This window comes from Oreochromis aureus, unplaced genomic scaffold (genome assembly GCF_013358895.1).
Source record: "Oreochromis aureus strain Israel breed Guangdong unplaced genomic scaffold, ZZ_aureus HiC_scaffold_32, whole genome shotgun sequence".
Taxonomy (NCBI): domain Eukaryota; kingdom Metazoa; phylum Chordata; class Actinopteri; order Cichliformes; family Cichlidae; genus Oreochromis; species Oreochromis aureus.
The window spans coordinates 406,848-419,991 of record NW_024108868.1 but is presented as its reverse complement, the minus strand read 5'-3'; the positions used below and the strand labels follow the sequence as shown (position 1 = coordinate 419,991).

The 13,144-nt window shown below is 37.1% G+C and overlaps 1 protein-coding gene across 2 annotated transcripts in view; it reads left to right on the top strand.

The window, feature by feature from the left end:
• Window positions 1-591: 591 nt before the first annotated feature.
• Window positions 592-13,144, top strand: part of LOC120436884 — a 31,799-nt gene continuing 19,246 nt past the window's right edge. Inside the window, exons 1-4 of one of the 2 annotated variants that reach the window (XR_005610639.1) lie at window positions 592-778; window positions 1,342-1,523; window positions 1,646-1,678; window positions 7,245-7,976. The gene's annotated coding sequence lies outside the window, so the exon portion shown is untranslated. Of the gene's footprint in view, window positions 779-1,341; window positions 1,524-1,645; window positions 1,679-7,244; window positions 7,977-13,144 lie in introns of those variants that run through there. The other variant, XM_039607725.1, reaches the window with a different exon arrangement.

Here is a 13,144-nt window from a genome sequence, read left to right as displayed (position 1 = left end):
TCATAGGGGGTCATATAATTGTTGGGTTTTTCTCTGTATCTATTATTGTACGATCTGCTGTACAATATAAAGTACCTTGAGGTGACTGTTGTTGTGATTTGGCGCTATATAAATAAAACTGAATTGAATTGAATTGAGTCATTCTAGGGAAAGCATTTTGTGTAAACAAGACTGGTTTGTACCAGCATGTCAGTATGAGTTTTTGATGACAAGAACACAGTTTGATACAATTTTGGGGTCCTTCCAGATATTTAATGATTTAACCTCACATTGTTGTTGAACATGTTAAACATCCTGTGGTCATCGTGTTTTCTGTGCATGCTTCGCAATGATGCAAACAGATTTTTTTTGTAGGTTACATTCAAATGTTTTATTTGTGAATATAATGTTGAGGAAAACTAGTTTCCTGTTTGGGATTGGAAGAGAAAAAAAGAGAGACACATATACTCCTGAGGTACTTGGTTTAGAAATATGCTTTAAGTAAGCTGCACATTTGCACGGTTCAAATTAAAGCGTTTTCAGTGTGGGAAAATGCTTGATGTACTGATGTACTAACCACACTGAGGGTTCTGTGGTTATTTTACGGCAGAGTGCCAGAAATATCAATCAGAGGATCTGGCATGTTAATCTATGTAACTGTGGTTTAACAGCAGCATCACATCAGTTTGAGACTGCAGGTGGAACAAATACCTGCAGCCTTCAGACGTCTACAGAGACCTGCAACTATCAAGAAGTAACCTTCACTTTAGCTTTCTAACTGTTGTGGATTACAGAACTGGTAAGAATAACTAATTCATTTTATTCCATCTGCCTCACAGTTAAATGAAACTTCAAATATTAGCTTCATTTGTCATGGTCATGCAAATTACAAAACTTTAAAACAACAACAACAACATACTGTACAGATAAGTCGTCCATGTACAAGTTGAGGAAACACTTTGTTTGAACGAACTGAATGTCTGAATTCTAGATATATAAGAACAGTTTATGAACACATCAGTATTTTGTGGTCAGCAGTTCCTGCAGGTTGTAGCTGCAGCTGTTTTCATAGATTTTTGTAATAACAAAACAAACCGTCTGTCAGTAACTTTCAGAGATGAACACAGTTTGAAACACATTTCTTCATTTCATCTAGATTCAGATGTTCAACTCACTCTAATGCTGCACATACATATTTCTCTCATTTCATTTAGGTGCCAAATGAAATTTCTGTTTTGATTCGCTTTGTGTTTGTTTAGACAAAGGTTCACATGACACTGCACAGGGCTGCTGTTCTACATACACAAATCTAAAATGATTATATTTTACTTTGAAATAAACCAATCCACAATGTTTGTACAGACTTCACTTTAAAACACTAGGAAGGAGGAGGAGGCATTTGAAGAGGAAAAACCCCCAGTATGAAGTGTTTGGGTCGACCACAGACTGAACTTTTCTGTCACTGATGACTCATTTTACACAGAACACATTTTGAGTCTCAGCCATGTGGACAAAACAGAGAAACTTCTTCTATTTGGCCATCGGTGAGATGAACTTTATATCACTTAATTATTTTCTTTCTTTGCTCTGTTATTTATTGTATCCAAATTAGAAACAAGAACAGTTCATTATTTCAGCATAATAAGTTATATTTTCTTTTCTACAGTCTCGTATCTGTTTGCATCTTCAGTGTCTGCAGGTCAGCCAATTTTTCTGCGAATACTAATATATATTTAAAATAAACTGTGAATGGATGACAGCACTAGACTGACAACTATTCTACCAACCACCACATAAAACCGTTATTAAATCAAATTAAATCAATTTTTTCTCCTCTGTTTTGTTCTTTTGATACATACATGTTTATCTAATTTTTTTGATTAGATTAATTTTATTTTCATTTATATTTATTTTATTATTATTTTTTAATAATTTAATTAATTGTTAAAAATATAAAACCCACAGATCTCATGAATATTTTAAAATATGTTTTGAAAGCTACAGATTAACCTAATTCTAGTGCAATAATATTTTACACCTTGATTTTGTTGAATGCATAGCACACAGCACAGTACTTGATGCATAACTAAGCTAAAAAGGACAACAAAACAAAAGAAAAAAAAAGAAATAATTAAAAAAAGAAATTTAAATTATTATTAAATTAATTTATTGGTTGTAAAATCTCATAAAACTCAGAACTCATGGAAAATATCATCTTATAGGAATTCTAGTAGCTGGAGGTTAAAACATTATTTTTTTTAAAATTAATACATATGGCAGAAACTTTATTAATGAGCAAATTCAACCAGAAAAAGAAACAAATAAAGAAGAGCATACAAAACTGAAATAGAAAAAAAATAATAAAAAGAATATAAAACAGCTGCAGTCTGCAGCGTTCATATTTTATGAAGAAAAATGTCTTTGAGCTCTCAAAAGACTAAATTACTGGCAACATAATCTAAATGTTACAAAAACGATTTAAAAAACGTAATTATTTCGAAATGATTTATTAAAATATGATTTTTAACTTAACATAAAAACAGTATGAATAACTGTAGACTGCATTACCTGAAACGTTCACATGTTAAATGAAATATTAATAACCTATTAACATAATAATAAAATTGCAACACAGTACTAGTTTTCAGTTCATTATGTTTGTTTTTCAAAATATTTTAAATGTTTTACAATTTTAAACTTAAAAGGAAAAAAAAATCAACTCCTGTTCAATGACTTAATATATTTTTTAAAACTTATTTAAAACTACATTGTGCTTAAATTACAAAATAATTAAAAGATTTAAATTGAATCATGCTGTAAAGGCCAGTATGATTCAATATGGGAGATTGGTTACTTATCAGAGTGAGAAGGAGTCAGAAACAGAGTAACCCTGGCATGGTGAGTGTCTTACTTTATAATGGGGGCGAATGGTTGTGAGAAGTGGGGGTCTGAGTGAGTGTCCGGGGCACCTGATTCATACATGGGGGCAGACGTCCAGCGCCAGTCAGCGTAACAATGATCTAAAGCAAAGAGCAAAGCTTCCCAAGTACAACATTAGTTGGGTGCGCTGCGTATGGTGTTGCACAGACAGGACTGCCGGGTCAAACTCATTCTCAGGAAATAGTGGTAGTTGGTATCCAAGGGTTACCTCAAATGGAGAAAAGCCTGTAGCGGAGGAGGTGAGTCAGTTGTGTGAATTCAATCCAAGGAAGTTGCTAGGATACGGTGGCCGGGTTATGGGAAGTCACATGGAAATTGGACCACTAACATTGACACCAATTGAGGTGCAGAAGGCCTTCCAAGTCTGGAAATTGAACTGTGGCCCTCGTTTGCAGACATTTCCTGTGGGACTGCATGGAACCTTAAAACATGGACAAGCAGATTAGCTGTTTCTGTGGCAGTGGGTAGTACTGTTTTTCTGAGGACATGGGTAAACCGCTGACGAAATCTAACATGATGTGAGACCATGGTGTAGATAGTGGTTGAAGGAGGCCGGACGGTCGCTGAGTGCTTGATTTGCTGTGGGCACAGATGGTGTAAGGAGTGACATACTCCCTGGCATCTCATTCCAACGTATTCCACCAAAAGCAACGTTTTATTAAGGAAGTGGTCCTACTTACTCCGGGATGACAGATGAATCTTGCTGTGTGGCCCCAATTGATGACAGCAGAACAGGCTACTGTGAGAAAATAGCATCATCTGCGGGGCCCGGTACCAGAATCGGGCTGGTCAGTGTCCAGGGGCAATTTCCACTCTGTTTTCCAGGTCCAACAGGAACCAGTGAGCAGGAGGACAGGCACGTAAGACGTTGAAAGTCTAGAGAAACATGATGCCAGACACGTGAGTAATACTGAGATTAAGATCAGCAGCTGCAAGTGGTGAGTAGTTTGCGTGACCTAGACTCATGGCATGACTGCTTGGAGGGAGAAGAGATCAAAGTTTATACAACTCTAAAACCACTTGTGTAACATAAGTTACAACAATAAGAATGATGGACAGTGTAGGGACTAACGCGTTATTAAGTAACTACGTTATTATTGTTGTAACGAGAACGGTAACTAGTTATTACGCCAAAATCAGGAACGCGTTTATCGTTACTGGGATTTAGATAGGGTTGTTATTCGTTACTTTGTGTGTTGCATTTGACTTACCTCGGAAATCGGAACACAGACTAGGGATGGACCGATCCGATATTACGGATCCGTATCGGTCTGATACTGACCTAAATCACTGGATCGGATATCGTAGAGAAATAAAAAATGTAATCCGATCCATTAAACATCACAAAAACACCTCACAAAACTTGCGACAGCTCATAACCTTAGCACGTCGGAGCAGTATGCGTCACGTGATAGAGCGGCTGTGGCGTGCGAGACCTGTCGGCAGTCTGGTTGAGCATTTGGAGCCTCGCTACCAAACCGGCATTTCATCTCCGAGAAAGCTGTCCCAAAGAAGTAAAGCAAGTGTGTAAGTTCATCTCTGAATGTTTGTAAAGCATAGAGATTAACAACCGATATATCGAGCGACTGCCTCTCATTCTCTCTCCCTCCCTCTCCTGCTGCTATTTCAATCATGAAACTGATCAATGATCAGCTGATCAGCTTTTTTGTCGCGAGTCCGTCTCTCTTGTTTTTTTGGGCACACTTTGCACCAGAAAGAAGAAACCAGCGGCTGAACAACAGCAGCACGTTTAAACTTGATAAGCTGTTGTTAGAATTTATTTTATATTACTTTCGACACCAGGATCCTTTTCTACGTAGCTGACGGCTGGTAACTGTGCAGGGGCAGGTCTAGCAAAGTTTTGCCAGGGGTCAGGTAGGCCATTAACAGGGAAAAGGGGGGTAGCCCTCTACAAAAACAAATTACTACTAAACACATATGCAGCTCATCTGCAGTCTGGAGTTACCTACATCTTCCTACTCAGGAGGCAGAATTTCTGAGTTCCGAGTACAATCGAAAGCACCACGACTGCAGTTTCCGTGTTGGACGTAAAAAGCGTACGTGATGCTGTGACGTAGGCTAGAATCATGGCGGCAGCCGACGAAGGCCCAGGCGTGGGACCTCTCCCGTGGAAATATGCACATTCAGTTAGGGAAGGAAAACATCAATAAGAGAATTCTGAGTAAAACCAAAGTTACTTTCCCTAGTAACTAGTTACCTTGAAAGTAACGAGTAACTTGAAGCAACTGCGTTACTTGTGATAGAAGTAACTAGTAATGTAACTAAGTTACTAATTAAGTAACTTATCCAATACTGCTAATGGACAGGCGGAGAACTGGTAGAAATGCTGATCTTAAATACACCTCCTGCTGACTGCTGGCAGTGAAGAAAAGGTGGATGAGGCAGGTGTGGACTCCAAGCTCAAATGGGCGGATGCCGCATGACCAGGTGGGAAAACCCTGAACGCTCACTCAGATCATAACACATACAGTGACAACCCTTAATAAACAATTACGACACACTTTCTTTCCTTGTCTCAGCATTTACTAAAGTTAATAAACAGACCAAAACAAAGACACCAGTTGTCCCATTCTCAGATTTTTTTTATTTCAAACATTACAATTATTTCCAACTTCAGATAGTTTGTTATAAAAATCAAAGTGCTCTGTGCCAACTGTCTTTTAATGGGCCACAGAAACAAAAACAGAAGAAAAAATAAAATCATTAAACCACAGGTCACCTAAACTAATAGTTTCTACCCACTCTTGGAAAAGTGGCAGATAATAATTTGTAAATAATGACACATTTAGATCTTGAGGTCTTTGTCTAATATATGTATTTATATGTTATGTGTTTTTTGAAGTTTTCACTACAAAAACTGGAAAGAAAAGTTTTAAAATCAGATCTCTACTATCAAATTAAAACACATTTAATTCAAACATATGTTTGTGTCATTGAGAAAAAGAAGTTAGAAGACGTCGTCACAACTGAACCTAAGCACCTAAATTCAAACAAGGCTCATTACATCTGAATGAACATAATGTCCAGACAATATGTAATAAAAGTAAAAATAGGTGCAGCTCAAACTGATATCTGTTTGGGACAATACCCTGAGTATCTTCTCTCATATTGCTGACTAAATCTGTGCGCCTTAATGTTTGTACCACACAGTTATCAATTACAGACACTTACACCTCCACCTCAGAGAACCTGAAAAGACTTGGAAATAAACTAATAATTAATATAATAATTATCAATTAATTGTATGACAATATTAACCATTCTTAAAACAATTACAAATGAATTATTTAACATCAACAAAGTTTAAACTAAAGAATAATTGATTATTTGAAATTTTAATGGGAAACACATTTTAAATTAAAACTAATATTTCTAACTGAAATATGAAAGAATGAATAAATAAAGTGAGTGGAAAAGATTTAGGGAAGAAAACTGAAAGCTCAAAAAAACCATAAAAAAAAATCGGAATTCAGAATTTTGAAAAAAAACTATTTGTTGGGTCTGCGCTTCGCAGGCCCCGCTGGTTTAGAGACTTATTCCCGTGAACAAAGCAAGACAGAGCTCGATCCATTTTAACTTGCAAGGGGAGCCGATCAGACCAGGGTCTTGGAGCTGTAAGCTCCTCACCTGATCCCAGACAACTCCAAAAACCGTCCCCCTCTCGCAGCTCTGTTATTAACTCAGTGGTCACACAAACACCCATTGTAAAAAACCTATGGTCACAAAAGGTTAAAACACTGTGTGTGTATGTATGCATGTGCACGTGAGTGAGTGTGTGTATGGGGGTGCGTTTGTGTGGCTTCCTGCTGACAAACGGTCATCTCCCCTCACCCCTGCCTTTTTAACAGTCTCACCATACACAAGCACAGGTGAGCACATAAAGGACAGGAAGTAAAACATTCTCACTAAATAAGAAAGCAGAACCCTCACATAGGATGTGCCTACAGTTACACTATAGCCCCCCTCACCATTCAACAGGCTGGGGAGGGGAAAAGAAACAGAAGAATGTCTTTGATCCTATAGCTTGAACTAAGGATTACAAATTTAAGTAACACAATGACAACATTTAACAATTTCAACCTAACACTATTGTTTTTTTAAGTTATTTCATTTCCTTTCTCAATTATTTATTACATTTGCTTTGTCATCCTGATACTCCACACATACGTTTCTAAGTTTTAACTCATATAATGACCCATTTACACCATTATTGCTTCTTTGACTTAAAATAAAATAAATAAATAAGATATTAACATAAAATAAAATAAGAAGCACACAGTTTAATCTGCTCTCTCTTTTGTTAGATGCTCAGATAAGATTAGTTAATCCAGATAAGTCTGGGTCAGCTCGTTGCTCCGGAAGAGTTGAAATCTATCACAAGAACAGCTGGGGAACAGTCTGTGATGATGGCTGGGACTTAAATGATGCTGAGGTGGTCTGCAGAGAGTTAGGCTGTGGATGGGCACTGGAGGCCCCCCGATCAGCTCACTTTGGTGAAGGAACAGGAGAAATCTGGCTGGATGATGTATTCTGTTCAGGAAGGGAGAGATCTCTAACTGAGTGTCAGCACAGAGGATTTGGTTCACACAACTGTGGACATCATGAAGATGCTGGTGTCGTCTGTTCAGGTGAGATGTTTTTTGTCTCATACACAGTATTCAGTAACAAAATGGTCCATGCAGCTGTAATCAGGAGAGAAAATGTATGTTAATTATTATAATGTATATAGTGTCGCTTTTTAGCTTCACTTCCTGTTCTTTTCCCTCCTTTGTGTTCATTTGTGTTTGATTTTCTTTATAGAAGCATGCATCTCATTCCCAATCACTGTGTGTGTGTTTATACTTTTTTCTCCCAGGAAGTGAAGGAGTTTGTAATTGTTTCTCTGTCTGTCTGTTAGCAGTCAGCATCCACAGTTTACAAGATATCTTTTTCAAATTTTGTGTGATGGTAGATACCAATAACAGCTCAAGCTGAGCTGTCTCTATGTCAAGTTCGTGTCTCTTATTCTTTGTCTCTGTTCAGTTTAACTTCCTTAGTCCCCCGCCCCCGGACAAGGCTTATTAGCTCCAGACCAGACCAAAACAAAGACAGAAGTTGTCCACCTTTCAGATTTTTTTGATCACAAAAATTATAATTATTTGCGACTTCAGATAGTTTGTTATAAAAATGAAAGTGCTCTGTGCCTTTTAATGGCCCACACAAACAAAATATAAGAAAAAGTAAAATCATTAAACCAGGGGTAACCTAAACTTAGAGTCAGCGTGAAGATCCAGTCCACCTGGTGCTGCACACCTGAAGATGGTTTCAAGCTTGTTGTTAAATTATTTCTTAATTCAAGTGCAGTAGACAATTCTGGTTCACAGTAAAAAAAATCATGAAACAGTTTCTACCCACTCTTGGAAAAGTGGCAGATAATAATTTGTAAATAATGACACATTTAGATCTTCAGGTCTTTGTCTAATATATGTATTTATATGTTGTGTGTTTTTTGAAGTTTTCACTACAAAAACTGGAAAGAAAAGTTTTAAAATCAGGTCTCTACTATCAAGTTAGCACACATTTAATCCAAACATATGTTTGTGTCATTGAGAAAAAGAAGTTAGAAGACGTCGTCACAACTGAACATAAACACCTAAATTCAAACAAGGCTCATTACATCTGAATGAACATAATGTCCAGACAATATGTAATAAAAGTAAAAATAGGTGCAGCTCAAATTGATATCTGTTTGGGACAATACCCTGAGTATCTTCTCTCATATTGCTGACTAAATCTGTGCACCTTAATGTTTGTACCACACAGTTATCAATTACAGACACTTAGACCTCCACCTGAGAGAACCTGAAAAGACTTGGAAATAAACTAATAATTAATATAATAATTATCAATTAATTGTATGACAATATTAACCGTTCTTAAAACAATTACAAATGAATTATTTAACATCAACAAAGTTTAAATTAAGGAATAATTGATTATTATTATTATAATATTTCTAATTGAAATATGAAAGCATGAATAAATAAAGTGAGTGGAAAAGATTTAGGGAAGAAAACTGAATGCTCCAAAAAAAAACCAATTTTTAAAAATCTGAATTCAGAATTTAAAAACTATTGTTTTTTTAAATTATTTCATTTCCTTTCTCAATTATTTATTAGATTTGGTTTGTCATCCTGATACTCCACACATACGTTTCTAAGTTTTAACTCATATAATGACCCGTTTACACCATTAATGCTTCTTTAACTCAAAATAAAATAAAATAAAATAAAACAAAATAAAATAAAATAAGAAACACAGAGTGTAATCTGCTCTCTCTTTTGTTAGATGGTCAGATAAGATTAGTTAATCCAGATAAGTCTGGGTCAGCTCGTTGCTCTGGAAGAGTTGAAATCTATCACAACAACAGCTGGGGAACAGTCTGTGATGATGGCTGGGGCATAAATGATGCTGAGGTGGTCTGCAGACAGTTAGGCTGTGGATGGGCACTGGAGGCCACTCAATCAGCTCACTTTGGTGAAGGAACACGACAAATCTGGCTCGATGATGTGTCCTGTTCAGGAAGGGAGAGTTCTCTAACTGAGTGTCAGCACAGAGGATTTGGTTCACACGACTGTAGACATCATGAGGATGCTGGTGTCATCTGTTCAGGTGAGATGTTTTTTGTCTCGTACACAGTATTCAATAACAAAATGTTCCATGCGGCTGTAATCAGGAGAGAAATCTGTATGTTAATTATTATAATGGCTACAGTGTTGCTTTTTAGCTTCACTTCCTGTTCTTTTCCCTTGTTTTTTGTTCATGTGTTTATTTTCCTCTATAGAAGCCTGCATCTCATTCCCAATCACTGTCTGTGTGTTTATACTTTATTCTCCCCCAAAGGGAAGGAGTTTGTAATTGTTTCTCTGTGTATTTGTTAGCAGTCAGCGTCCACAGTTTACAAGACATCTTTTGTGTGATGGTAGATACCAATGACAGCTCGAGCTGATTTCATTTTTGTAAAAATCAGGTTGAGGTCACACCTAATGTGAAAATCAGTAAAAACTTAATATTACTACAATTTTTTTATGTCCTCAAACTTCACACCAATACACTAGGCCTTTGGGATCATGAGTATCTAGGTTAGCTAAGCACTTGATCCTGACCTTCATTGTTCAAGTCCAAGGTCAAAGTTGACCTAGAAAAAAATGTCCAGTAACCACATCAAGTAATATATCATATGAAAAGGCCAGAAGAGAGCTGTTACAGCATCTTTGTGATGCCATAACTGGCCTCACATCATCATAAACGGAGGCTGACATCAACAAGGTGTGATAAAAACGTTTCGGTACAGCACTTGTCCATCAGGGGGGATATGCTCAGATTTTTGCAACAGCCAATGAAGGCTCACTTTTGAGGTTTATTCTGTCTCAATGTCTTACATTTGGATGCTCAGCTGATGTAGCTAACAGTGTTCAGATATTGTCATTTGTTTCTTGTTTACCTTCAAATTACTGAGTCAGCACAGAGGATTATAAGAAACTACTGTGGACATTATTGTGATGCTGGTGTCATCTGTTTAGGTACATCTTTCATTATCAAAGCCATGTTATTATAATAGATTAAACTCCAATTTTGCTTCATAATCACCTGCACAAATAATGAATGACAATCCCTAGCTTCATAGCTCAGAAACAGGAGAAAAAGATTGGGAAACAAAAGGCGGCTCACCCCTTCAGCTTCAGCCTATGCAGACATAAGCACTGAACCTATTTACACAAATCTGGCGGCTCTCAAAGAGGGCACGCTCACACATACACGGAGAACACGAAAAGTTTGGAAGCCAGGGCTGGGTCTGAGTCCGCTGTCAATCTGATCACTCTCGCACTCCCTCGCTTCTCTCTCTCTCTCCTCTCTCGGCAGCTGTTGGAGCGGCTTTAAACCCAGTCACATGATCCATGAACCAGTCAGCAGCCCATTGCTCTTCCTCAGAGAAAATAATCTGCAAAGGTTCTTAAAACACAGCACATAAACACACAGGAACAGCTAACACAGACTTCTTATGGCCACGGCCGTAACACCCACACCTGTTAAGACCCTGAAAATTATGGGTATAAAATGTTAATTCCTTCACAGCACAATGAATACTTTTGTTGAATCTTTCAAAATCAAGCAGAAACTGACTTTAAGACCATTTAGATCATATAACTGTGACTAAACTGCTGAAATAACAAAATATTGTTTGACTGTCTAAAGATTTCCAAACTTATCTGTACGTAGGTCATTAGTGGCTGCTGTTCAGTCTGAAGCAATGTGGCCACTATATTGGTCAGATGGAGTCACGCCTCTTAAACGCTGCGTGTATGGAGTGTCTAAGTGTGATGTAGTAAGGCTATTGGTGGGTGGGGTGACTTTTACACGCAATTCACTGGCAGCCCATTGTTTCATAATCTGTTCATGTTAACATGGATGATTTATGAGGTTTTTCACATAATTTGTTTTAAGTTTTTTAAAACCAGTCATGTTTGTTTCATGGTGACTGATCTCTTTCCACAGATTCAATCATTCCAATCCTGAGATATGTTTTCCTGCCACTGATTCTGCTTTTGGAGAACATTGCCCTTCATTTCTACTATAAGGTACATCAGAGTAAATAACTGCATGTATGAAACAGAGTAGTAGCTGAGAAGTGTATGAACAGTAACATGGATTGTGTACCGTCTCTCCAGGTCATCAAAAAGCAGAAATCAGACAAAAAGGAGAACGATGAGACGGATGTTTCCAGAGCTGAAGAAGTGGAGGCCGGCGAGGAAGCAGTCCAAGAAATAGAATAGAAACATATGGAAACAAACAGACAAGTCTAAATTTTTGTTGGAATTTAGATTAAAATTGTTTGAATCTTGTTTAATTATGTTTTTTTTAAGTGTCTGACACATTACTGCAGCTACTCTATTTAACCTGCCTTTACTGTCCAGTATAAACTCTTAATAGCATGACTGTGACTTAAGTTTGAAAATAATCCTTCATCCTCTCCAGTCCTCACTTTCTTACTTCTTCCTCCATCTCTGCCAGTGAAGTTTTCACACATTAAGTTTTTTACTTCTCACTAAACTGTATCTTTGGCTAACAGACAGAATGTGAGTCAATCTGCACATAAACATGTTTTTATGTTTGGTGATATTTTTGAAGTCTTTCAAATTATCTGTCACTTAACAAAAAGTTCTGACATTTATAGCATCCTATTCTGTGGCACTAGCTAGATGCTTCAGTATTGTGACTGCAACTGTACTGACGGGTAGGGGCCAGTGGGACCCCGTCAGGCTCCCAGTAGATACACCTGTGTTATTGTGATGACCCAGAGCTCAACATATATTTAACATGTATTTCGGTTATTTTCGATGCAGAGTATGAGAGTGGGCAGCTGTCATGAAGCAGTTGTTAAGGAAGAGAAACAGGGAGGAAATGCTGATAAATTACACAGAACTGGATTTAGAATCAGAGGAAACTGACGTTATAAGGTTAGGTCAAATTACAACAATATATTGGTAGAAAACCCCCCAAAAGGCAGTAAAAAGTGTTGTTTGTGCTTTGAATCATCGTCACACCTGGAGAATGTTTCCTGAAGACTACTAGAAAAATTAAAGAAAAACGCTAGCTAAGACAGTTCAGGCTGTGTTAATCAATTAAGTTTATCACGCCAAATATTGACTGTCATCCACGTTGGAATTGTACAAACTGTTTTTTCCTCATATACTGTGTTTGTATAAAGAAAACAATTGACTTTTGCACAGTACTGTAATAATGAACATGAAGCTGTCTCACATTCATGCAGCTTAAAACTTAAAATACATAAAGTGTGAAAACAGAGCTGACAGCAGAAACACAGGAAGTCAGTGAGAGAGATAAGGGAATGAAAGGCTAATAAACCGGAGATGTTGTGATTGTGTAACGTTTGACAAAAACAGACTAAATGATGGGCCTGAATTTGGTTACATTACTTTCATTTTTATCAAAGTCAACTGCAGGAAATTAAAAATCAGTTTTATTGTTGACACTCTGATTTTTTAAAATATATTTTGGTTTTTTTTGTATCCTTCCAAAAAAACCCAAATCAAGTTTTGTTAATTATTAAATTTGGGGGGGAGGGGGGTTTTATCTGAGAGACTGTCTGATGGTGAAAAAATATACTCAGATATACGAAAATTTCAAACCTCCTCTCACCATC